This window comes from Coturnix japonica, chromosome 3 (assembly GCF_054131305.1).
Source record: "Coturnix japonica strain WE chromosome 3, WE-NBRP24, whole genome shotgun sequence".
NCBI classification, from domain to species: Eukaryota; Metazoa; Chordata; class Aves; order Galliformes; family Phasianidae; genus Coturnix; species Coturnix japonica.
Window position 1 is genome coordinate 94696936 of NC_140665.1, and position 23911 is coordinate 94720846.

Consider the following 23911-nt stretch of genomic DNA (forward strand, 5'->3'; position numbering starts at 1 on the left):
ACCTAACATCAATTTCTCATCCAGTATAGTAAATGTTTTAGACATCCCATACTTTCCACTCAGCTCATCCCAGGAGACTGTGGTTAAATAGCGGCAGAATAAGTGTTCCTAGATTAACTGTCTCCATTTTCAGACTGCAGTCACATTTACAGGATTCACAAATTCAGCCATCACTCAAGGAAACAACAATGAAAGATTAGAGTTTTAAAAAGAAATCACTTCAGTGTTGACATGAGAACCTGGAACAGGGCAGGCAGTTACATGGTGACCTATGTCCAATTTTGAAAATGAACTGCAAAAACCTTAAAAGGTCTGGAAGATCTAAGGGACAATTTATAATTCCCATAGAAATAGATAAATCAAAACACATAAATAGTGTCAAAATAGGGAGCAGAAATTCAAAGAATCTTAACAAAGGCATCTGGGCAGTAAGTCTATAAAACATACTTTAACCCTCTTTGTACATTAGTGACAGACTATGAATACGTTATATTCAGATGTTGCTACAACACTATTAAAATTGCAATAAATGAAGTAAAGCAGCACTATTTTCTTCTTCATTTCAAGTCACTAATATGAATGTGATTCTTCACAGTACTTTCAGCAGAGATTTAGGTCCTTGCAGTGAAGGATCATAAATCATTTTGTGCACTAGAGCTCAGGTACATGTCACAGATGTTTTGGATATTCTAGATATTTCTAATATTCTAAATGTTTTGGTCACGTATAGTAAAGGTCATATAAAAAAGTCCTTTACTCACTACAATATCTATCTATCTATTTATCTATCTATCTATCTAGATAAATCTGGATGACATAACATCAAATCAAAACACAGTTAGGATAGATATTTATTCAGCAATCAGTACCTCCATTTTAATTTATTTGCATCTGTAGAGATCATTAAAAGACTGGCATTCTAATGACACTAATTATTCAAGTTATTTTCAGTGTGCAAGCTTGTCTATTTCTTTATGCTTATAGTCAGGAAGACACGTCAGATAAGTAGTATTCATAATCAAACATTTTCTGCATACAGTCTTATGCCTATCATTATTTTATCATAAGTATTACTTCCGCACAAATACTGGATAAAGCACGTCTTCCCACTTCAGAACACTGAATAAGAAAGTTTAAGAATGGGAAAGAATATTTTATTTTACCTCTGGAATTTCAATCATAAACATATGGTTGCCCTTACGTTAATTGTTGGTGACTTTAATACAAGATTTTAACTTTTTTTAGAATGTTGGGGAGTTAGTGGGAAATGAAGAAATCCCAAACCCAGTTCTTGTCTGTAAAGAATTTGTTTGTTACATGATATTGCACTTGGCATGTGTGCAAGCTAGAAATACTGCAGAAACAAGCATTGGTCTTTGACTTTTCAACTTTGCTTGCGTACTTCACTGTTTATTCTGCTATTTATATCACAAAGTATGGCAGAAATACACAGTAAAATAACTTAAATCAGATACACTGTCTTTCAGCCTTCGTTACTTAAAAAGGGGAAAGAATCCCAGAAGTATTATAAATTGGAGAAGCACACATCTTTATTTTGTCGAACCTAGAATGCTCCAGTCTGAAAGAAGAAGCATCATGCTCTCAAGAGCCCATGACATTTTGGGGATCTGTTCTACATTGTTCTCAGAATACAGTTAACATTTTGCAGTAGAATTGCTTATGAAACTAAATCTTTTTTTAATAAGAGAGATTTCTAAAGGTGTGGAAGAAACAAAATATTAGTATAATTTTGATTTAAATGGGACTAACCAAAAGATAGCTTAGAAGAGACTTTTCCTTCAGATCATTATTAACAAACAGAGTATGTTCCCACAAGAAGGATCAAAATGACTGCACTTAAATGTTTTGTTGTTGCTGTTTGTTTGTTTAGTTGTTTGTTTGCTTGTTTGTTTATCTAAATGCAGAATCTAAGCATCATTCTTAATTTCAGGTCCTTAAATGAGAAATATTGAAATCTGCTTTCTATGCAGGTTATCTTTCTTTGATCACCTGCGCATAATGAGTAGGAGGAAACTGCTTTAAGATCCTTTCATAATATTGCCAGCACTAAGGACTAAGGTATTGCAAAGGAGGTCTTTAATGGTTGTCTGGCAAAAAGCAGAGCTAGGACCCTGTACTTCAGGAAAGCAAACTTCCATCTGCTTGAGGAACTGCTGAGTGGGATCCCCTGGGAAACTGTCCTTAAGGGCAAGGGTGCAGAACAGAGCTGGTGGCTCTTTAAAGACACCCTTTTGAGAGCGCAACAGCTCTCCATCCCCCAGCAAAAGAAGTCAAGCAAGGGAGGCAGGTGATCATCATGGTTGTGCAAGGATCTGAAGCTTAAACTGAGGGAAAAGAGGGAAATGTACAGAAAGTGGAAGTAGAGTTGTGTAGACTAGGAGTGATACAGGGCTGTTGCCCATGTGTGCAGATATAGATAGTATTTGGAAAGCCAAGGTGCAGATGGAGCTGATATTGGTGAGGGATTTGGAAGATAACAAGAAGGGGTTCTACTAGTACATAGGCAGGAGGAGACAGGCCAAGGGCAGTGTTCTCCCTCTGATGAAAGGTAATGGGGAGCTGGTTTCCTTAGCCATAGAAAAAGCTGAGGTACTCAAAGAGTGCTTTGCCTCAGTCTTCACCAGTGGTCAGGCTTCTCATGTCTGCCAGGACCCTGAGCCTCTAGGTGAGGGTGTGGGGAGTGGTTTCTGTCCCACTGTAATGGTGCAACAAGTCCTAGCCCTCCTCATGAAACTGAAGGTGAATGATGAATGATGTCCATCCTAGGGTTCTGAAAGAGATGGCTGATGTGGCTGCTGAGCTACTCTCCATCATATTTGAAAAATCTTGGCTGTCTGGTGAAGTCCCCAGAGACTGGAAAAAGTGAAATATTACTTCCATTTTTAAGAAAGGGAGAAAGGAAAACCCAGGGAACAACAGGCCGGTGAGACTCATCTCTGTGTCTGGGAAGATCGTGCAACAGATCCTCCTAGAAGCTATGCGAGGTGATTCGAGACAGCCAGCATGGCTTCACCAATGGCAGATCTTGCCTGACCAATCTGATGGCCTTCTATATTGGAGTGATGGCTTCAGTGGACAAGGGAAGGGCAATGGATTTCATCTACCTGGACTTCTTCAAAGTCTTTGATATGGTCCTTCACTACATCCTACTCTCTAAATTGGAGAGGTGTGGATTTGAAGGATGGACTGTATGATGAATTAGGAATTGGCTGGCTGGACGCAGCCAAAGGGTTGTGATTAATAGTTCTGCGTCAGGGTGGAGGCTGGTCACAAGCGATGTCCCTCAGGGGTCAGTCCTAGGACCGGTGCTCTTCAACATCTTCATCAGTGACACAGACGATGGCATTGAGTGGGAAGAGGGACCTGGACAGGCTGGTTAAGTGGTTCCATATAAACCTAATTAGGTTCAATAAGGCCAAGTGCAGGGTGCTACACTTCAGTCAGGACAATCCCAGGTATTTATACAAACTGAGGGAAGATCTCCTTGAGAGCAGCCTTACGAAGAGGGACCTGGGGGTCCTGGTGGATGAGAAGCTGGACATGAGCTGACAGTTCATGCTTGCAGCCTGGAAGGCCAACTGTGTTCTGGGCTGCATTAAAAAAGGGGTGGCAAGCAGGGAGAGGGAGGGGGTTGTCCCTCTCTGCTTGGCACTTGTGAGGCCCCATTTGGAGTGAGGCCCCATCTGGAGTACTGCATCCAGGCCTGGGGCCCCCAGTACAGGAAGGACGTGGAGCTCTTGAAGTGGGTCCAGAGGAGGGCTACTAAGATGATCAGAGGGCTGGAGCACCTCTCCTATGAGGAAAGGTTGAGGGAACTGGGCTTGTTTTGCTTGGAGAAGAGAAGGCTCTGGGGAGACCTCATTGATCTCTTCCAGTACTTGAAGGGAGTGCAAAAACAGGAGGGGGAACACCTGTTTAGGAGGGTGGAGAGTGATAGGACAAGGGGAAATGGTTTTAAACTAAGGCAGGGGAAGTTTAAGTTAGATATTAGGAGTAAGTTTTTCACACAGAGGGTGGTGGCATACTGGAACAGGTTGCCCAGGAAGGTTGTGGATGCTCCATCCCTGGAGACATTCAAGGCCAGGCTGGACGTGGCTCTGGGCAGCCTGGTCTGTTGGTTGGCAGCCCTGCATATAGCAGGGGGTTTGAAACTACATGATTATTATGGTCCTTTTTAACCCAGACCATTCTATGATTCTATCATGATTCTATGATTCTTTGTTTTCTTAGTTTATCCTAAACATACTCAACATACACACTGTGCATTCTGAATCTTGCATTTCTTTCAGTTTGTCATTCCAATGCAGTAACTAACTAAGATGTCATGACACATCCAATCACAATTTAGGACCCCACTTTAAATGGCACCATACAAATGAAAGTTTTGCATGTAACTACTTTTTAACGTTTATTCAAATCGATCATCATAATAATGAGCTATTACCTGCCTTCATGCTTATGGAGATCTGAGGGACAAAGCTGCACCTTCCCGTTTCTTCCTTCAGTCTTCTAAATTCTTCCTTTTCTTTGACTGTATTTCCTAGCCTTTTTCCTTCTCAATCGAAGGATACCTTCATTCTCCCTTTTAATCTCTGCACTGGCACTGAACTAAATTAATGACAGCAGCAGTCAACTTGCAATCATGGAGAAAACTACACCCAAGGATATCTTTAATAGTGGAAAAAAAACATCCTAATTTTCAGTAGCTGCTCTCAGAACACCGTCCTTAAGTAAGCAACTTATGTGATGCAGAAGACCATGGGATAACTGAAGTGTGTGGTCACCTCAAGTGAATTCTGAAAACGAATACTGTTAGAATTTAAGATGTCAGCTGAGGAAGAAAAACGAGTATCTGAAAACCTCAGTTCCTCAGATGCCTCATTATCACTGATCAAATTGCAAAGGTGCCTAAGGCTCTGCTCTGCAAATACTTCTTTCTGTCTTACCTGGATCCAAATTGGGACTCTTTCATTAACCTTCCTAGTATAGAACCCCCTAAGACTTGATCCAAATGTATCCAAAATGTACCCATGATGCATCTATGGGAATGAGCACAACTTTTATGAGGTTAACTAATTGATTCACCAGAAAGAGAATAAATAATCACTTAGTTTGTAGTCCATCTAGATTGGATATTGTGAGTAATTCGCATTAGGAATAGAGAACACATCCCCATGAGTTTTTATGCTGAAAAGATTCAAAAACATCTATTGGAGACCATCTGAATTAGAGACAATTTTAGGATCTTTCAGATGTTTCCAGTCTTCCTTGAGGCTTTCTCGCTGTGCAGCAAAGAAGTGAAGAGTCATTGGACTAAACAGAACATGCAAGAATAAGCACAAGATTTTAATCCTGTTATCAGGAAACTTGCCCTAGAAGGATGAATTGTGGACTCCTTTTCTTGTTCCAAGCAGTGTTTATGTATTAAATGTTAAACAGTGAATGAAATAAACAAACATGGTTCAGAGCCGGGACTGGAACCTGGTACTTAATCTCTAGTAGATCTTTGCCATTGCTTGCTGCATTAGGTAATTGTAGGCATTTCCTGCAGAAGGGCTGCCACAGACAGAAATGACTTCCAGCTTGTTGTCCAAAACTCTGCTGGGAAATGTGTGATTTGGCAACATCTCAGGTTGATAACTCTTCCCAGGCATGCTACAAGGGATTTGTGTGCCCAGCTCAAGGCTGAACCTAGCTCATGGAGAGCCAAGGATGCCTGCCCTCCTGGTACCAGTACTTACATCTACACTAGGGTTTAAATGCAGGCAGGGCTGCTCTCTGTCATGGAGGCCAACAGTCAGAATACTGCCTGACTTATTCCACTTCAGTTCTTTTTCTTTTCAGAATATAGTGCCTACAGCATCAGAATATAGTGCCCGTTGCAAAACTACCTGTTGGGAATTCCCACAGACTAACACTATCTTTCAAAGCAAAAACCATATGGGTGACTTTCCATGCTAGTTTGGGTCATTTTAACAGTTTAGAAGTGTAAAGTCATACTCCTGTGCTTGGGAACATTCCTCCATGCTGTTTAATTCATTCTTTTAAACATAGCCAAAGTGATCTATCTAAATCAAGCAGGAAGCATCTTGCCCTTTAGCTAATCTGGGTTTTTTATTCCACTAATCTGTGTTTGTATTTTTTCCCCTCTGGCTGCAGGCAGTGGCCCTTGGTGGTTTCTACAGGGATAATTGCTGTTCATGGAGCATTTGTTGGATGCAAAAGCTGAAAACCCTGTGCAGTGAGGCAAGCCAGCACAGCTCAGTGTGTGGACTTTCAGGAGCTTTTCTGCAATAAGGAAGCAGGAAGATCTACAAGAGAAAAATACATGAAGGCATCTGTGAAGCAAATTGCTTTTATTATCTACAGCATTGAGGTGCAAGTCTTCTCTTAAATTACAAACTGTTTCTCTGTGCATTGGCTGCTTCATAAATATATATAATGCTACATTATTCCCAATGGGCACCTGATTGCCCACCGTAAGTCATAACTTTTTTCATAAAATCATCACTGATCATTGAAACTTGCTTTTGTTTTCAGCTTTGAGTGGGAAAGACTTGCATGGGCATTCCTGGTCCCTCTACTGGTTCCAGCTGCATGAAATCTTTTTTAATATAATCTCAATTAACAATTGAAGCACCGTGAAATAGCTGAAAACTCCATTTCTAGTTTTGGATACCAAAATGTACTAACAAATACTCAAACGTTCTTTGGCTTATTTGGAATTGCTTGATGTAAAATGACCTCAGGATATTAGGCTATTTACTTACAATACAAATAGACGTTTAAACACTGACATTTTAAATCATTGGACCCTATGTGCCAATGAAGCAATTTACTTAACACATGGCGAGCCACAGCTTTGTGTCATAGTGCAGAGGCGCCAAGTCTGAAGTGGAAATTCACCCTTCATTGTGCTCAGTTGGCTGGTGCTGGATTAACAGCAGGACCTAATAAGCCATGGACTGTTTGAATTAAGAATGAGATGGCATTCTGAGCCAGCACTGACTGTTGCCACCACCTTCCTGTAGGTACTCTAAATTAGGGCAGTATCACCTCATTATTGCTTTTAATAAATATTAATTCTCACTGAGTCAGCTATGTGAGTTGGGCTTATCCAACATGCTGCAGAACTGTCATATGTTCTGAACAGCAAATGGAGCAGGTCTTTTTTAAGGAAAAAATAATACTCTTATACTGGCATTTATTTGGATGTTATGCACAAGAAGAAGTCAAATAATAAAAGTTATTAACTTCTTATTGCATTTCTCTACATGTCATCCACCATCTTAATGTTGAGAAGATATATACAGCTTATGGGTAAATCTTATGGATCAGCTTTTTGACAGGTGTGACAAAGAAGTTTACGAGTCCCTCAGTGTTACTAGAGCTAAATTATTTACATAATTAAAAGAGTATTTGCCACATTTTTTATCCATATTCTGTAGATTCCAGATCCCAGCCTAACTGTCCATTGGGATCTATGGGTTGTATATTGTATATAGTTGTAAGTTAACAGCTAAAGTTGTTAATATGTGAACCTAGTTATAAATTTGATCCCACTACCCCAGAGCAACATGGTCTCAAACTTTAATGTGCCTTGCTATTCTATCATCTACTAGTGCTACTTACTGATATGCTTTGTAGCAGGTTTAAAATGCATAGAGCCTTTGTCTATGTTCAGTAGGAAGGTAGGTGCTACCTCAGAATGGGCAGTGAGCTTAGATATGAATGCCTTTCTCAGAATTATCTCTCTTTCAGAACCTACAATGCTGTGTTTTATCCTTGTGCTTTACTGCCAGTTTTCATGAGGCTCTCAAAAAGTCATCATCTCAATGCCCCACTGCTGGGAGTAGAGGGCTGGCAGACATGCAGCTTTGCATAAAGCTTTTCTCCATAAGAAATTGGAAACTCCTGTTTTCTCCTTCCCCCTAGAACTCTTCCATTGAAAACTTAGTATTTTGATGTTCATGTGCAAACAAGAAGTGTTTTCTTAGAAGTGCAGTTGTGTGAATTTAAGCAAAATTAGTTTAAAAAATAAATAAATAAATAAATAAAAATAGAAAGGGCTTTTAAAGGCCAAAAGTCCACAAATTTATGAGAAACAGGTGAGGACATTTCTAATATTACATTATATAATACTCTTAAAGTGGCTTAAGATGGGCAGAAAACAACACAGTATAAATGATATGGCTGCCCAGGGAGGTAGAGTCTCCTTCTCTGGAGATATTCAAGACCCGCCTGGACGTCTACCTGTGCGACGTGGTGTAGGGAATCTGCTTTGGCGGGAGGTTGGACTCGATGATCTCTAGAGGTCCCTTCCAACTCCTACAGTTCTGTGATTCTATGATTCTGTGATATAGTGAAAAAAGCTATCTGAATATTTACAGCTTCTTCCAAGTCCTTCAAGTGCTTGCATTGGCCATATTAGTTTCTCAGGGATGTTTGTCATGTATGTGCTCCCCTACTTTCCTTTTGGATATGATGATTGCATTGTGATTTTTTTTGTGGACTATTTGTAATACACAAGATATTTTTATCTATCTATCATCTATCTATCTATCTATCTATCTATCTATCTATCTATCTATCTATCTATTTATTTTCTGGGTAGTTTTTCTAAGGATGCAGCACTTCTTAGAAATAACACAAAATCCTCTTCTACATTTAACTTCAGATTTGCTAAAATCTTTACCCAAGATCAGGACCTGAATTTTAAGCTCATATAGAAAATTATAAAGTTAACTTCCTATTATAAAACACATTTGAATGCAGAGAAACAGCTTGAATTTACTAGCTAGGGAAATTACAGCAAAGCTCTAAGCTAATTCTCCTGTATGGTATTTTATAGCTTTGGAAAATCATATAAGATATCAAGGAAATTTGTCACTTCTGACATTCAGAATACATCTCTCTTTGAGAGCTTTGTCATTCTGTATATATTGTTGTAGGCGTATAAGGTGTTTGAGCAGCAGCTTACAGGCAACAGGCCAATCTCTCCTGATATAACCTGAGAGACAGCATTGTCTAGTTGGTGGATGAAGCCATTTCATATTTATTAGTGCCATCTGCAATTATGTCTTCTCAAATCCCATGTCAGTTTGTGTCATAAAGAAAACTGAGCCTTCAGTAAGAGGTTTTTTTCACTTAAATTTATAAATATACATTAAAAGTAGCTTGATGAATGTCTCAAACATTTTCATAACTTGTTTAAAAAAAAAGATTCTGTCAAAAAACTATTTTGCACTTTTTATCTTCCCTATCACTTTCACTACATTATTTTAAATTCACATAGAGTGCCAATTAACAGCAAGATTGCTAATTGAAGAGAAATCCACTTAAAATAGACATTGACAAATCAAATGTAGAGGACACAAAAAGTATTTTAATTGCTTTAAAAGATAAGCCGTGAAGATATGAATTTTTTTTCTTTAGCAAAATGGATGTTCTTCACAGTTTCCATGTTTGGAGAAAATGGCTACAAAGGAAACAATGATGGATTATTCTGCCTTGTGTTGCTAGAAGAAAACAGGAATTGGATGTGTTTGCAGCAAAGATTTATGCTGGGTCTTAAACTTACTTTTATCCTTAAGATTTTCTATGAAGCTGTGGTAGGACAGCTACCTATAAAAGTCTTGATGCCATTTTTCCTTGACGTATTTAAGTGTCTAACAAAAATGTGTGGGATCAGCAACATATAGCACTGTGCTAAGGCTGTGCTTTGTGAATGTTTTGATAGTAAAAATGCAAGGTGAATGCAGTTGAACAGCATGAATGCAGCAGTGAACAGCAGCCCTGTAGCTTTTGCTATGTCCAGAAGAAAACACAGAAGCAGAACTCACTATCAGAACTCTGTACCACAATTGTGCGTTTGTGCTGGATGGACTTCAGGAGTGAATTTGGAATTAGAGTCAGGTAGGAAAAGGTTTATTGACTGAAATCAAAGCAAACTGAAGAGAGATTTGGGAATTAGCATCCAGAAGTTCTGTGTCACCTTGAGCAAGCTACAGCAGATTTTACAAGCTTGCTAGGCAATGAACCAGTAAACAGGACCCTGCTGGAATTTTCAAAAGCACATAAAAGGACAATGTATAAATTTTCAAAGGAAATTAGAATCTGAGCTGCTTTAAAGATCTCACCTGGGGCTATGTGTGCCTATAGTACTCACAGCGATACCTTAAAAATATGGCCTCACTGCAGCGCACTTTCCATCTCTAAAATTGAAATAATAGTCATAATGATAGTATTGTTTTCTTGCAGTGTGGTGCTGAAATACTTTTTAACTTTGTTAAAAAAAGACTCAGATTCTCAGGTAGACTGTAATGAAATCTATGGAAGAACTAAAACCAGCACTCTCCATGCTGATGTTCATGTTCAAGGGTGGGCCCCAAACTTCAGCTAGAAATCCATGGGGGCAACTGCGGGATAGTCAGGGATGTGACCCTGCTATCACTTCACAGATAGAACCAGCATGCAAGCAGTTGCCTGTGTGCTCATTTTCTTTCTTATCTAAGTGAAGGATTATTTCCTCCTGCTATCGTCATCAGTAGGATTAAGTCAGTCAAATTAAATGGGTATTTCAGCTGAAAGTCTCAATAGCCATGGCTACAGTTCATCCCAACATATTTAAAACAGAGTCTTTGGTGAAGTTCTTGCTGCATTCTCTGGTTTTGCACTCCTATATAATTGGGATAGGATTTAGCTTCATAATAACACGCCTGATTTCATATGTTTTCATGTAGGTGCTTGCATGTGTGCCAGTGTTGAGTAGTCAGTGGAGACAGGCTCTGCTACCTCTAGAGGGATCCAGTGGAGCCTGGATGCCTGTCCATCTCATTCTGAATAAGAAAGCTACCTGAACTTAGGCTCCTACTGCCATTTGAGTTGTCTTTGGTTTCCCAAAACATCAGTTAAAGGATGGAAGAAATGCATGTGGAAGTAGCATTTCCTAGATACTCTGGAAGTGACCAAGATGACACTATTCAAATCTGTCTAATCAACTGAACCCCACCTTTATCTTTGGTGAAATTGATTCATCCTCAATGGCTGTGCTGGGAGCCAAAATGTCTCTTGACTTGACAAAATCCACACTGCAGACCATCATTTCAAAGTCTGATTTATACACAGAAGTCTAGTCATGATCCAGTAGAAGATATTGTAACTCATTGCAGAATGGGACTTTCTTGCCTAATTATATTTTGGTTACATAATAGCATCATTGTTTTAGCTACAATAGTTACTACTGATCCACAGCTTGGAGCATACTTTAATAAAAGCATACCCTTCTCAGAAGACAGCTCCCATCCCATGCAGGAACATTTAATTCCTGTTTGTTTTGGCTTCTTTCCCTGACTGACAGGAGATAAGATCCTTTTCTACACTGAGCCTCTGGTGAGTACAAGGTGCTTCTTCTCCATTCCCTGTGTGTTATCAGTCCCCTTCTACCTCAAGAGCACAGCTGAATTTAAGTTGAGAAACTGAATACATTTACTGGTTATTGAGACTTTGCAAACCTGTGACATTTACTGTGGCTTCTGCTCCGAACAGAAGCACTTAAAATGCCAGATACTATATATTGAAACACACAATAAATAATTTAGGGCAACTGTTTATTCATTTTTCCTCTGCATTATTTTCTTTGCTGATATAATCTGATTTCCAGGGACAGAAAAGAGCAGAGGCTTTAACTGGCATAACTGTCATGCAGCACTGCTTAGTGAGTAGTGCCCACTCCTAATTTTCTACTTTTTTAACAGAAGTATCTAAAATCTCCATCAAATGTACTCTATGTTACTGCCTGCTCATGCTCATATATCAAAGGAAAACCATGCCATTTTGATCCATTCCCACAGATCTGCAGGGAAACATTTTGGTGCTTAACAGACTCTCTCACTCTAAACATCCCTTATTCCCCATAGTTTGGCCTCTTTTAGTTTCCATAAACATTCCTCTCAGGCTGCCGAAGCAGCAGTCAGCCTGCCTTGGATATATGCATAGCCATTAGAGGCCCTTCTAAGAAAGATACTCAGGAAGATCCCCTTGTTTGACCCTTTTGGTCTGCATTTATTTCCTAGTGAGTGCAATAATTTGGGATACTTTACTGCTGATCCAGACAGCACAGGTTTTTCTTTACTCCTTTTTCTCTGAAGTTGTTTTTCTTAGCTTTTTTTTCCAGGCCTGATGTAAAGCAATTCTCTAACAGACATACTTGTTTCTAGTACTAATGAAAGACAGACATACCAAACTGACATATTTGGTGACACTTGGTGGTTGATTAATTAGTTTGCTGTAAAACAAGCCTATTTTGTTTACACTGAAGTTCTAGTATCTCAGCTTTCTCCAGGGAATGAAAGTAAGGAATAAGGGGGGAAAAGTGGCATTAAATCACACAAGGTCACTTACGGTCTCAAATCTTTGTGTCGTTGAGCCATAAACACTCATTCCTGGGTGTTTCATTCATTGCACATGTATGCAAAGGGTATGTTTCGACAGTCCAGGGATTCAGGTGAATGCAAGAAGCAGGCATAGGTATTCTGTGCCAAACAGGTTGGGAACTCCAAGAGATGCAGGGCAAGGATTCTGGTGCTGGGCACAGCTTGCATACTGGAAGCTCATTCATTGTATGGAATGCTTTAGAAGTTCCTCCATCTGCTGCTTGGCACATAGCAGATCACTTGATAAAACACACCTTCCTGGAGCAGGTCTGGCATACAGTAGTTTGTCTCCATGCACACGTCCCAGCTCCAAAGAAAGGTTCAACCTTAGGAAATTTTAGGTGGAAATCTTAAGCAAAAACATAAGGCTGAAGAAGCAGAGAAGGGCATGTTTTAGAGTGTAATGCAAATAATTTTTACCTTTATCCTTAGCAGAGTCTTTCATAAAACCTGAATTAAACATGACTATTTTACTTTTAGGAGAGCTGCTGTTATTTTGGTAGAATCTCAGACACATAGTTCTGTCAGAGGTAGGGCACAGTCACTGTCACACAATAGACACATTGTCTGTTGAGATGATGGTGGAGAAAGATGACATGGTTGGTGTTTCTCAGAGCAAACATCAGCTTAAAATGCAAGAATTCTTTGATATTTAGTGTCCCTGTGGAACAGATAACATCACAGTCTCCTTCAAAGTTCTCTACAGAGGGGTCTATTCAGTAAAATTATATTGTGCCCTGGCTGTATGAATTCAATTGCATTCATCTGTTCTTTTCTGGAATTCAAATGTGTCAACTACTTTACCAAACACTACTGTTACTTAGCCCTTTTCCTCATGTAAAGTGTCTACAGGCCTTGCAAAATTTGATCTTCTCCCATCTGCTTCATGTGAAAGAGCAAAGTTCATAATGTCAGCTGCTACTGCTGATGCTACAGCATGAAAGGCTTGAGTTTTTGTGGACTTGTTAGATTGAATGGTCAGGCCTAACCATCCTAACCATCCTGTCTTAAGCATTCTTCTCTGTGCAATCTTCATCTTAGAGCTGATGAGGTCAATTCTGAGTTATTTGGAAAAAAACAAACAGAAGTGTCTGTCAAGCTAATACATCCTGTTTAAGGGAAAAACAATGGAAAAGGAGGTATTGAGGAACAGCGTGAAAGTAACATCAGCTGTATTCCAGTCTGCATCAAAATAAGCATGGCCAGCAGGGCAAGGGAGGAGGTTGTTTCTCTCCAGCCACTTTAATTGGACTTCACCTGCAGTACTTCTTTCAGTTCATGGGAAATAATGTTATTCAAATACTCAGCATCTCGCTGCAACAGTGGAGATGAACTAGTGTTCTAAGGATGGAAATCTTTAATATTAGTCCTAAGCTATAGACAAGGTCAGAAGTTCAATCATTCTCCTGTAGCCCTTAGCTTTAATTCCAAAGTAAGGGCATATTTCCAGACTGTAGACAACATTGCGTAGCAATCAATGATAAATTATGACAATTTAATAGTAACTGCCTTAAATAGACCACCAAAACCAAAATATTCATAAATGTATCAAATGAATAGCATCTGTCAGAAATATGTCAGCCATCTATTAAACTTCTGTTACAGTTCCAGCACTGCCGGAGAGCCTGTGAGAATTCTCAAGAAAGACAGTGCAGTCCCTGATGGTGTTCCTGAGATGACTGACCCATCTTACTGAAAACATTTTAAAAATAACTTCAGGATACATAAAAATAATTGCTACCATTGCCCCAGCAGCAGCATTTAGAATAGCCTAAAGGAATTCAACATGAAAAACCCTTAAGACTGCTTGGAAAGTTTTCATCGTGAAGAATTTTCAGTGGAATAAAGGAATAGTTTTCTTTCAAAAATGGAAAACAAACAGGTTCACCAGCCTGCTCTATAATACATAGTTGTTACCAGCGGAGTAATATCAGGTCACCCACTATGATAAATTCTGCCTAGGTGGAGCAAGATGATCTTTAGGGATACTTCCAACCCAAGCCATTCTGTGACACTATGATGATATTCAGTCTTCACACTGATATTTGACAAAGATTTCTTTTTAAGTCTAGGGTCAAGTTGTGGTCTAATAGGTTATGTTTTCTCTATCAATATTTAAAAATCTGATTCAATTCCACCAACTCTATTACTTTTAATCAGACTCCATTCAGAGAGTCTGAGGGAACTGCTGGATGAAGTTGCCAGGCCACTAGGTCATGGCAGTCTGGTGAAGTTCCCACTGGCTGGAAAAGGGAAACATAGCCCCCATTCTCAGGAATGGAAAAAAAGCAGATCCAGGGAACTGGATGGGTGGATGGTTGGACTGGATGATCTTGTAGGTCTTTACTAACCTTGATGATTCTGTGATTCTGTGGAGATGGCACAGAATATAACATCCAGACAGTGTTAAATTTATTGGTGAAGTATTTTATAATCTTTGGTAAACAGTCTTATTGAAAGAGAAACTGCACATCTAATGGCTATCTTTAAAGAAGGCAGTGAAAATAAACCTCAAACATTCTTGTACATCAAATGTACTTTAGAAGGTTATACAGTAGCCTACAGGGAAAGGGATGCAGACTATGAAATGGTAGCAATGAAAAATTAGGAGACGGAGACGCTCTATAATACTAAATAAAAAACATGTATTTTGAGTAATGAGTATTCCAGGATGAGAGATTTCACCACTGTCAATTTAATGGCTTTAAAATATTAAAATGCAATAACAATAGGAAGGGCAAAAGTACTTTAAACATAAACCTATTGATTATAAACCTAAATGCTAAGGTATTTTGCAGTCAATCCAGAAGCAGACAAGGATATGGAAGAAGAACATAGAGGTCTTTAAAAATTGTTGCACTTGACTGAAGCACTTAAAGAGAAATGTGGGAACTTGAGGGTAGTTTTTGTTTTTCAGGATAATTCTTTGATGCTGACTGGGAAAAAAAAACAAAACAAATTGCTCTTCTGAATGCATTGTGAATGAAAAAACAAAGAGCATCTTTACTCACTTCTACAGGATTTTTTAGTTAAGGTTTGTCTCCATATCACTCCTTATTTTGTAAGATGTTCCTCAATCTTGTTCAAATTATGATTTTAATTTTGATTTATTTATTTTTATTTATTTATGTATTTTAATTTGCTATTTGTGGTTCACTGTATCAGACTGGGAAACATTTTGCCTTGAATTGATTCTGCTCCTCTTTGGTCTGCAGGCTTATATAGTGAAACCTTTGCTGTTTCTGATGAAACAAAAGCAGTAAATTGCAACCTTCTCTATGTTAAACAAAGCAGAAAAGTACTGTTCAGCAGTTTGTAATAGGTTTTTCCAACCCATATTGCTATTACAAGCTTCAAATATTGGTTTATTTATTGAAGCGATTCCCCTTAATGCCTAGTGTTATGTGCGTTTTTTTGTGTTGATTTTTTTTTCCGCTTAGAACTGCACCTTTCACTATCAATGCAAAAAATGAAAATATGAAACTTTTTTTGACTGATAGATGAAAGATAGAATTTTCAAGGGTAGAGGGATGCTTTCTATTTCATTGTCAAACACAATGAATTTCTAGACCTACAATGTAATAAATTTAGAGTAGAATTTAACCATGTATTTAGAAGCAAGCACATGGTTGAATGCTCTGCTAACCTAGAGCTCAAGAGAAAAACATACTGTGCTTAAAAGAAGGAAATAGACTATTTGTATTTCAAATGTTTGTACAGTTTGAAAAGTGTTATTGCATTAGCCCTGTCATCATGACTTTACTGGCTAGTCTTCTCAGTACTGCTTTTGCTTCTGTTTTCAGTCTGTTTGTGCCCTAAAATAACTTACTTACAGAGTAAATCTAACACTAATTTTATGTCAAGATAAGGCTTTAGGCACATTTTTCTAATTTCAAGCATTTTCTTATCTGATTAATGTCTGGTTGGCTCATGCAGCATCCTATGGACTCTTAATGCTGAACTGATGCAAAATACCAGTGATTGATTGTGATACATGAAAACTGTAATAATGAGTGTAACTCAAGTCTGTCTGCAAATCCTTGTACAGAAATTACATTTCCTCCATAAACAATGATGTGATCCCTTCATCTGTGTCAGTAAAATTGTTCTAAATAAGTCTCACTGAGTTTCCAGCCACTCTGATCCTTAGCTGTGCAATATGTGCACCATTCTGGCCATCTATGAAAATGAAATCTGAGTGTCATGAGGAATCCAGATATATGAACTGGGAGATGATGGACTTTTCTAATAACTCTCTTTTTCTGATCAGGGCTCTGGAGATGTTGCATCTCTGGTGTCCATGTTTGGAGAACTCCGTAACTGAAGGGATTCAGTCAGGTACAGATATCAGCACAGTTGTGGATGTACTGAAATCACATCAGGGCCTACATTCCACCTTGTGTAATCTGAGCTCCTGCAATTCAAGTGATACCCAGCTGTTTGAGGCTTGATCAGACAGACAGGTCTACAGGCTGCAGTCATGGCATCACGAACCTCATCAGATTCCTAGGCTTGAAGACCCATAGTAATAATATAAAATATCAAAATCAATGAGATGATAGTGCCATTCACTTCTATGTGTCTTTATAGCCAGAAATCTTCCTAATTTTACCCCCATTAATGCTAATGTCAGTGCAAAAACTTGGAGAAACTACCTGCTTGCAGCTCTACATTAAATCTTTTTCAGTATTTTTTCTTCAGTACTGACTTAACTGATGTTTAAGTTATGCCTATTGTTCACAGTGTTGTATTGGGATACAGTTAGAGATTCTAATAAAGTAACTCAGAAGTATTTATTTGTTTTCTTCTCTCTCTCTCTCTTTTTTTTTTTTTCCCCCCCAATAAAGGAAGCAGCTAATCAAAAATTGTTACTTGATGCTTCAATAACTAATGTAATATTAGACACAATTGGGAGAGTTTCTTAAGCAGACTTTGCAGCTTACAAGCACATGAACTGTGTAGTTATTTTTAGGGAAAAAAAAAATCCAAGAGACTTTAATCAGATGAAATGCTGTTCACTTTTATGAAAAAAAAAACCAAATGTCTCAGGCACTAGGTTTTTCTTGTAGGCTGTTACATATCTGATATACATATAAAGAGAGGGTGAAAGGAAAAAATAGGGCTTCCTGCTTAGACAAAATGTCCTCAGAAGATTGCTTATTTTGAAAGCTGACTATCTTCCCAAAATAAATCTCGGAAGATAATATACCTTTCAGACTGTTTCAGACAGTATCAAATTACACTGACAATGTAAATTCTGTACATGACGAGACAACATCTTGTTTGACCAAAGAAAGGCTGGAAATTAATGAAGACTCTGTGTATGGTTTCCCTGGTGGTCTGAGTCGGTTACCTCGTTAACAGTGTTTTATCTTTTAAAAGTAGAACAAAGAAGCAAAAATTCCTATTCCAAACATGAAGCACCAGAGCCTTCATCATTCACATCACTCTGTAATAACAGCAATGTAAGCCAGCAGCTGTGTGTGAATGCCAACCTGGGACCTATGAATCACAGCTCTCAACTTTTTCAGCCTGAGCTTTCAAAACTTTGTCTTTTTTAAAGCACCTTCCATATGTGGTTGCTTTGTGAGTTCAGCCATTTCTCTTTGTCCTTTGAAAAATCATTTCTTTCTCCATGGAAAATTTTCCCTTTGAAAGAGAACATAACAGCATTCAGCCAAATCAAACTTTTTTCCTCCTCCTTTATTTGATCAAACACTAATTGAAGACACTTACAAAGCAAATACTTCTTGTTTCCATCTTTATGGTCAGAACACTCTTAAAAACAGCTCCAGCTACAGGGAAACAAGCTCATTTCTCTTTATTCCTTATCTTGAAACTCAAATGAAAGATAAACAAAGTAATAGCTTGCTTAGGAAGAAATTGAAACACATGTAATAAGCAGAAATGTTCATATTCCACAAGATAATTCACATTCTCATATCTAAGATAAATATTTGCTTTTCTCATTGTTGAAAAGCATAGCAGATAAAATGCCAACAAGCTCAAATCTATTTTAAAATCAAATGCTCAAATCAAGTAATTTAATAATTAATTACCAAATGAGCCCATGTTTGAAAGAGCATTCTATGCTGTGCAGCCATAGTGGTTCTTGCACAATATTATGGGGTCCTGGGCAACCTGATCTAGTAAACATGGAAATTTGGTGGCCCTGCCAGGCAGGGGGGCTGGAGCTTCATTATCCTTGAGGTCCCTTCCAACACGGGTCATTCTGTGATTCTGTTATTATTACATAAAAGAAGGGCTAGTGGGAGTCAAGTTTGTTCTTTTTATCTCCAGTGCCAGAATTCAGCCTCTCTTCTCTGAATGCTGGTACTTATAGGCTTGTGGATACATTATCAATTCTGGGAACTCTGCCGAAAGAAGGATGTTAGCACTGCAGTGGTTAAGTCTATGCTTGTCAAGTAGCACTGAAGCTGCCCACGTGGCCACTTAATTACAGCCTGATCATGAAGATGGAGAGTCCGGGGAAAATCAGATGCACCTGATGTGCAGCCCAGAGCCAGCTCCTCATGGCAAACAATTTTTACAGTTACACATTCATTTTTCATATCAAGTTTGAGTGTTTTTTTTTGTTTGTTTGCTTATTTGTTTGTTTTCAAAATACTACATTTTTAGTCAGGAAATGCATATTTTATGTTCTTCAAGAATTATTTTTTCCCACTGACTACGTTAGAAGTGGCCACCCAACCCATCAGCTGTTTCACTCTTGATCAGCACTTTCATTCAGATTGATATTTCCTTCTTCCATTTGGTCCTGACACAGTGATTACTACTGTATGATACACTGGCTGATCTTAAGCAGTCTGTCAGGGCTCCCAGACCTGTATTCAGATCAGTTTTATTTTGTGCTTTACCTAGAATCCTGTCTCCAGTTTATTCCAACATCTCAACTGCAGCTTTGAAATGCAGCATATTTTTAAAAATATTTCCTGTGTATCCAGCAGTTTACTGAGAAAATTCTGGCAAAGTGGAGAGAGGGATGGCTTTATTTTTTGATTTTCAAGGTACTGATCCGTAGCACTTCACAGAGAGACTTCAGAGTATCACAGCACTCCATACAATTGCCTTCTGGATGAGGTTTACCAGTACTGATCTTCTATTCTGTGCCATGAACACGTTTCAGAAATACGTGCCTTTGTCTTCAGACTAAGTGACCACTGGATGATGAGATTTCATATTGATGGAAGAGAATACCTCATATGCATGTCTCTTTTTGGACAATTGCCTTCTCATTTCTCTTTATTCTAGAAAACTGATAGATGCCGAAAATTCATAGCAGCATGTTGGTATTCCCCCTGCGATAGTATACTTAAAAATAAAGATATTGTAGAGTACTAGAGAAAATAAAACAGAACTTTTGCCTGTTTTTTTTTTTCTTTTCTTCAAGAAGAAAGGCCAGAACTCTCAGTGAATCGTCGCTTTTGTTCTAAAAGTTATATGTAACATTCATCTTTTTATCACACATCTTAAATGTACATTTGGTAGTAAACTCTTTTTCAGTGCACGTTTCTTTTAAATAGAAACACTAAAATATGTACTTCTAGATTTCCTTTCTCTAAAATTCCAAGCCATATATAGTAAAAGCTTGAAAAAGAAAAAAACCAAAAAAAAAAAAAAACAACAAAACCCCACACATTAATTCTATTCAATTTAGTAGAAAACATATCTTGAAATTTACCCACATTCTTTCTAGAACAAGAACATGCCAGACTTGCTGAGCTGAGCATTGTACAGGAAGATTTACTGGATATTAATTTAAAACCAGAAGTTCAGATCACAAAGCAAGAATTTCTAAATATTCATTATGGCCCTCTAAATTGCACTCCTTCCATCAATGTTTCACAGTATATTAAATATTCATAAAACAGAGTACCAAAAAAAATTCTAATTGCAAATAAGTGCAATTGATGTAGATTGCATTATTTATGATTCCATTTGTTAAACTAAGATAGTATAAATTGATGAAAGACATTAAGTGGACCAAAATCTAAGGCAAACTTGGTACAGATTCTTTTTTTTTTCCTCTCAGTTTCTTTTTTTGATTGATAGAACTTCTTGTCTATAACCGTGTCAAAAAGACTGATTATTTCTGTCTGTCTTAATGAAATCATCATTCCCATGTGATATAATGCCACTACAAATGCACAATAATTTGTGATTAATTATTATTAAGCTTTAAGTGTCATTAGAAAAAAAGTTAATAAATGGCTTTCCTGTATTTAGGGAGAAGCTGTCAACATTAGACAACAAACACTGCGAAGCAGAGTCTGAGCATTTGCGTCTCCTCTGCAAGCTGGGAAGAGAGGAAACATCCTTACTGAGTTACGGGTGACCTCCAACTAGCCACAACTTAATGTCATCTGGTAAGAGTGATGTGGAGACAAGATACTCAGTAAACTAAATAATGATCTACACTTCTGGATGCTCTGCTCAGACCTGTGGCGTACACCCACTCTTCTATTCTAACAGCTGTGCTGTAGAAGACATTTTGTTGCAGTTGGATTGGGTGACATTCCACCAAAAAAATACAGAGGGGAATATGATCAGATATCCACATGACACCTGGAATCAAGATGGAGATAGATCAGATGGACTCTGACCATCAGCTAGCTGGAATAAACCTTATTTTAAGTAAGGAGAAATAATTGTAGGACAAACATAAAAGTACATGCTACAGCAAGAAAATGTAGCAGCACAAACCATTGTAGCTAAACAGTCTGTTCTATTTATCTTCAGGTATGATATAGATCTGTAGCCAAAACTACAGATGTTTGATATCTCCACAGCTTTTCTGTTTCTTTGCTAAAATTAATTATATTTCTGCCTTTCATTATTCTCTACAAGCTTTCATATATCCAAATCCATCATTTTTGTTATGCAATTACTGATGGGTAGAGCTGTGGAAGGTAAAGTTCTTTCCTGCCACAGGAGTCAAATTTCTTCTGCTACATGGAGTATGCCATAGTCATGACTCACCTCTCTGTATAAGTTATCTTGTTGACTACAAGGGGTCCAGTCTTTCACTGGAACCCTCTGTATTTGGAGATTTTCTCCTCCTGACAGCCCTATGACCTCACAGTCTGGAATTCATTTCCTTATTAAAGTTCTGCACAAGGACAGAAAGATTACTGCTTGTTTCAGCAGACTGGCTTTCTAAGTTCCATTGGCTTATTAAATACCTATTCTCTTGTATTCTGATTTTTTTTTTTTTTTCTTGCTTGCTTATCCACAGCTAATTCTGGATTTCCTGTATGATGTACAGTACATTACTATCTACTTACTGCTAGACCAAGACTGTAACTTCCAGTTTCCTATTCCAGACACGAGCTTGTAAATTAATAGCACAGTATTTCTTCTCCTTTTGTTACCTTTTAATTCTCATGACTAAAAAGTTTAAGAATTGTTTTAATTAAGAAAGCTAATATACTCACTGAAGCTAACAAGGAGCTCTGCCACGGGCTGCTACAGAGATAACAGTGGAACTGAAGCTCTAAAAGAATATTAATTTGTCCTATGATATGAAGGTTGAGCCTTTATATCATGTAGTATTTTATTGACCAGTGCAATTACCAAAGAAACTGTTGAGATTATGAGTCCTGAGTACTATGTGTCCTCACATTCCAGTAGGCTCTGTGCAGACCACTCCACCTCATAGTGTGTGTGATAAGACACAGGCTGGCTTTTTCCTTTTGCTAATGAATGTAGCTGTGACATGACCAGAAATTAATTACCATGATAAAACTACAACCTCATACAAGTGGGAAAAGTTTGAGCTGCAAAAGTGAAACTGGAAATGAACAGAAACTACATTGTACGTTGTATGTTTAGGATAATCTGAGGTGCAGGGACAGAACAGAAAAGACTTGAGGATACATGAAGGATAAGGAACCTCTTGGCAGCAAAGTGCCTTCAAATTAGATGCTGTCTTATTATGTCCCATGTATATATTTAGATAAATGTCAGCTGAGAATACTTCACTTAGATCTGCAGTTTAATCATCTTTCTGGCTTCTGCAATGTTGTTATAAAAATCTTCTAGTGGGAGTCAGTTATCCACGGAGGCACATCCCTTCCCTCCTGACAACAAGCAGTCTAGGGACTCAGAGCATGGCACCTGCTTTAATTAAACTCTGGATGATTGGACAGGACGGTTTTGGCTTAAAAGATAAACCCAGTATTTTAGTGGTAGTGATACAAGACCCTTTATTCAGGATGGATTCCAGGTGAAAATTCTGTATTTCATTATCTCAAATGTTTAAGTTTATATTGTATTACAGAGGGAGGTATAATATCTTACATTGATTTAGGACTTTTAAACTAGTGGAATTCAGAATTCCTTTTTAAACTGTTGCACTACATTTTTAAACCATACAAATGCAAAACAACACTTTTAGGACAGGTCTAGGTTAAATTGGTCTCAGAAGTGTTCAACAACAGCCAGCCTTGTCTTGGGTAAAATAGAACCATAAGCCAGATGGAATATTAATCACAGATGAGTATTTCTTTAAGGTAGAGTTGAATCTTGTGGAAGGTAAATGTTTTCATTTTGGATAAGTGAATGCCTATGTACATTTTTAATTGCTTGTCAGAGAATTATTGACTCTCAAAGCAGCAGCATAGAACTTATTTAATCAAGCACAGCTAAGTTTAGGTTGCTATTGTCAATTAGCCAGATGGAAATTCAGTGTACTTAAACAGAGTGATGCTTAATCTCCAGTACAACTGAAATTTCAGAGAAACATGAGATCTTCCTCATTACATTTCTGTCTTCATAGGAGTCAGCTCCCTTACTCCTACCAGAATTGCTAGGAGAAATAGGTTCCATGTAATTTAGTAGGGGGAAACCTGTACTACTCTGAAACATGTCTCGCAACCTTGGCCAAAAGCATCAAAGCCACATCCAACTCTGTTTAATAATGTGCGCTTTTCCCCAGCAGAACTGTAAGGCTTCTGAAATTAAAAAAAAAAAAAAATATTATATAAGCAATATAGTTTTATTGTCCTCTCCCTAAATCATCAGTTTTCCTGGCAAAAGTTTATCTGAAAGTGTGACTAGAAAATAAAGAAAAACAGGGAATTCTGAGGATTCCAGGAAGGATTGAGATTCTAACTGTATTTGTTAAGAACAATAGATTTTTTGACCTTTTGAAAATAGTAAAAAGTGAAAACAAAAAAACAACAAATAGTTTTTGAATACAAAAATTACCCAGATCTGTACTAAGTTTTAGATACTTTAAACTTTAGTATTTGCTACATTTTTTTTTTTCTTATAACACAAATAGAAAAGCATGAAGACTGATATTTTTACACTTTCTGCCTGTCAGTCATTTTTTTAGATTCAAACAAGAGATGTGTTGGCTCCCGAGTCCTCAGAAAACTTTGCTTTTCTTGGCAAAATCAACAGGCAGCTGCTCATTGGTAACGGCACTTACC

At 37.9% G+C, this 23911-nt stretch overlaps 1 protein-coding gene across 1 annotated transcript in view; it reads left to right on the forward strand.

The window, feature by feature from the left end:
* The window catches only part of KCNS3 (potassium voltage-gated channel modifier subfamily S member 3), a 71023-nt gene extending 49421 nt beyond the window's left edge, over positions 1-21602 (forward strand). Inside the window, exons 2-3 of the transcript XR_014944267.1 lie at positions 6181-6397; positions 20703-21602. The gene's annotated coding sequence lies outside the window, so the exon portion shown is untranslated. The remainder of the gene's footprint in view (positions 1-6180; positions 6398-20702) is intronic.
* Positions 21603-23911: the final 2309 nt, after the last annotated feature.